General features: G+C 48.1%; 1 non-coding gene and 1 pseudogene across 1 annotated transcript in view; both read right to left on the bottom strand.

Moving 5' to 3' along the window:
• LOC149573705 (5.8S ribosomal RNA) overlaps positions 1-69 on the bottom strand; it is a 154-nt gene extending 85 nt beyond the window's left edge. Inside the window, exon 1 of the ribosomal RNA XR_016361261.1 lies at positions 1-69. This exon is cut by the window's left edge and continues 85 nt beyond it. This is a non-coding gene — a ribosomal RNA (5.8S ribosomal RNA).
• A 707-nt stretch (positions 70-776) lies between these two features.
• LOC149573706 (18S ribosomal RNA) lies at positions 777-2,505 on the bottom strand (annotated as a pseudogene).
• Between the last annotated feature and the right edge of the window lie 1,063 nt (positions 2,506-3,568).

The raw sequence follows: 3,568 nt of genomic DNA on the forward strand, positions 1-3,568 counted from the left end.
CACACTAAGTATCGCATTTTGCTACATTCTTCATCATGGCGAGAGCTGAGATATCCATTTTTGAGGGTCATGATTTTGTTTTTCTTTTGTCTTTCGATGACCCAAGAATGCAAGGCACTGGCTCGCACTTCGATCTTTAGATTTCTAAGGTGCGCGATGCACCCGTGTGTTGGGTGGTTGACACATCCTGAACCCCGAGCACCCAATGGGTGCGACGAGGAATGCTATGGTGTGTCCCCACCCCATCATGTTGCAAAGGTGGGAGGTGACACATGGGAGAGCCGTGTTAGTAGATGGGGCCCCTGCCTCGCAAATCATGCGAGTGCACCCATCCTAAACATAGAACGCTCCAAGCGATGAGTCAACACACCTAGGCAAGGCAACAGGGGGTTGTGGCAGTCCTGACTTGCCGCCGTCGAAATGACGGATCCCTGGCACAGTGCTGCGCACGTGATTAGACCATGAAATCTCAGCGGGGGATGAGGCCCGGACACCCTCTGAACTACAACTGAGCAGAGACCTCTCACTCCAACATGGACGTTGTTCGAAGGCACCAATCCTAATCTAGATGGCATCTGAGTCTCTTCTTCACCCCATGGGGAATCCATTCTTTCGATCACGGGCATTCAATGTGACCCTCAACCTCGACGGTGCTGGACCCATAGCTTGGCCATCTAGCACATCGTTGCAGGGCCGAGTGTCCGCACATCGCCAAGATTTTGGGGGCAGGGAGGAGGCTAGCTCCATCCCCTACATGATTCAGGGTCTCGAACCGACAATGATCCTACCGCAGGTTCACCTACAGTAACCTTGTTACAACTTCTCCTTCCTCTAAATGATAAGGTAGGAGTGACGGGTGGTGTGTACAAAGGGCAGGGACGTAGTCAATGTGAGCTGATGACTCGCACTTACTAGGAATTCCTCGTTGAAGATCAATAATTGCAATGGTCTATCCCCATCACGATGCAATTTGGCAAGATTTCCCAAACCTTTTGGGCCAGGGAGAGAAACTCGTTGGTTGCATCAGTGTAGTGTGCTTGCGGCCCAGAACATCTAAGGGTATCACAGACCTGTTATTCCCTCAAACTTCCATGGCCTAGGAGGCCATAGTCCCTCTAAGAAGCTGGCCATGAAGGGGAACCTCCGCGTAGCTAGTTAGCAGGCTGAGGTCTCGTTCGTTAACAGAATTAACTAGACAAATTGCTCCACCAACTAAGAATAGCCATGTGCCACCACCTATAGAATCAAGAAAGAGCTCTCAATCTGTCAATCCTTACTATGTCTGGACCTGGTAAGTTTCCCCGTGTTGAGTCAAATTAAGCCACAGGCTCCACTCCTGGTGGTGCCCTTCCATCAATTCCTTTAAGTTTCAGCCTTGTGACCATACTCCCCCCAAAACCCAAACACTCTGATTTCTCAGAAGGTGTTGGCGGAGTCCTTAGAGCAACATCCGTCGATCCCTGGTTGGCATCATTTATGGTTGAGACTAGGACGGTATCTGATCGTCTTTGAGCCCTCAACTTTTGTTCTTGATTAATGAAAACATCCTTGGCAAATGCTTTCGCAGTGGTTTGACTTCCATAAATCCAAGAATTTCACCTCTGAAAATGAAATACGAATGCCCTCAATAGTCCCTATTAATCATTACTCCAGTCCCGAAGGCCAATGGAACAGGACCAGACTCCTATCTCGTTATTCCATGCTAATGTATTCAGAGCGTAGGCTTTCTTTGAGCACTCTAATTTTTTCAAAGTAACAGTGCTGGAACCGTGACCCAGCCAATTAAGGCTAGGAACACGCTGTCGGCAGAAGGGATGTGAGGGCCAGTGCACACCCAAAAGGCGGACCGACCGTCACGACCCAAGGTCCAACTATGAGCTTTTTAACTACAACAACTTAAATATACGCTATTGGAGCTGGAATTACCACAGCTGCTGGCACCAGACTTTCCCTCTAATGGATCCTCGTTAATGGATTTAGATTGTACTCATTCCAATTACCAGACTCGATGAGCCCAGTACTGTTATTTATTGTCACTACCTCCTCATGTCAGGATTGGGTAATTTGCACGCCTGCTGCCTTCTTTGGATGTGGTAGCCATTTCTTAGGCTCCCTCTCCAGAATTGAACCTTAATTCTTCATCACCTGTCACCACCATGGTAGGCCTCTATCCTACCATCAAAAATTGATAGGGCAGAAATTTAAATGAAGCGTCGCCAGCACAAAGGCCGTGCAATCCGTCAAGTTATCATGAATCACCGGAATAGCGGGCGAGCCCGCACCGGCCTTTTATCTAATAAATGCATCCCTTTTGAGAGTCGAGATTTGGTGCACATATTAGCTCTAGAATTACTATGGTTATTCGAGTAGCAAAGTACCATCAAAGAAACTATAACTAATTTAATGAGCCATCCGCAGTTTCACAGTCTGAAATAGTTCATACTTAGACATGCATGTCTTAATCTTTGAGACAAGCATATGACTACTGGAAAGATTGATTAGGTATCTTCTAACAACAAGGGGGACCCCCAAGACCTGCTATAGCCAAGGGATGCTTGCCGCGATGGGAAACCAAAATTTGCATTCGCTCCGTCATGCATCCAAACATAATCCACCGCACAAGCAACAAGAATGACGTTCACAGCACATATAGGACTCGCAATGCTCAAAGATTTCACACAAGAGGAAAGTGTCCCATCGTTGACCGGAGAGGGCCAAACAGGGAACCTCAGTTCACAGGCACCTGGGAAGAACATCCTGTACAAAACCCTTTACCCTCAAACTCACTGTCGCCACTACTCGGAAAGAAGCCTCGAGTCTGTACGAGATGCACCACGCACGTAGCCACCTCAATTGTAAGGCCACTCAGAGACATCCATTTCCCAAGCATATGCCTCCTACACGCCTATTGAGGTGCACCCGTACAGACAAAATCCTTCTCGATCGCAACAAATGTTTTCCCATGATGAAGAGCTGGTTGCCAAAGTACCAATAGAGACCACCGTGCTGAAGGGCGAAGGGCCATGCGAGTCAAAAACATGGCTGGTTATGCGATTGGTGGGGGCATCACTGTGTACATGACCACCTCAATTATAAGGCCACTCAAGGGCATCGTGTATAACACCCCCTTCACACATTTATAGGTGATGAGAGCCCGCCCGCATACATGGACATGTCTAACCTCTGGAAAATTTCTCCTTTCCCATCACAGCCTTGCTAACCATTCCCCATGACACGTGATCTGCCAGTGCAGGTACAAAAAAGTTCCTACGGGTGAACACTCACACTAGCATTGTCGAACAAGCTTCAATCTCATGCACATGCACATACTGAAGAACTGCACCGCGAGGGAACCCACCCGCGAGCACCCACATCTCGGCAAAAAGAATTCGTGCGATTTCTTCCCCTAGATAGATACATTGGGCCTGCACTTGTCGGAGCATTACAAAGACGAGTGCTCTGCTTCGCAGGAGACAGGGCATGGAGAGTTTTTGCATCCAAACAAAAATTATTGGTAATACTCTATGCTTCTACTGGCCCAAACCACAAAGGCTGTCACGATAGTGCC

This window comes from Cupressus sempervirens, chromosome 2, assembly GCF_028749045.1.
Source record: "Cupressus sempervirens isolate cs-2001-9-10 chromosome 2, ASM2874904v1, whole genome shotgun sequence".
NCBI classification, from domain to species: domain Eukaryota; kingdom Viridiplantae; phylum Streptophyta; class Pinopsida; order Cupressales; family Cupressaceae; genus Cupressus; species Cupressus sempervirens.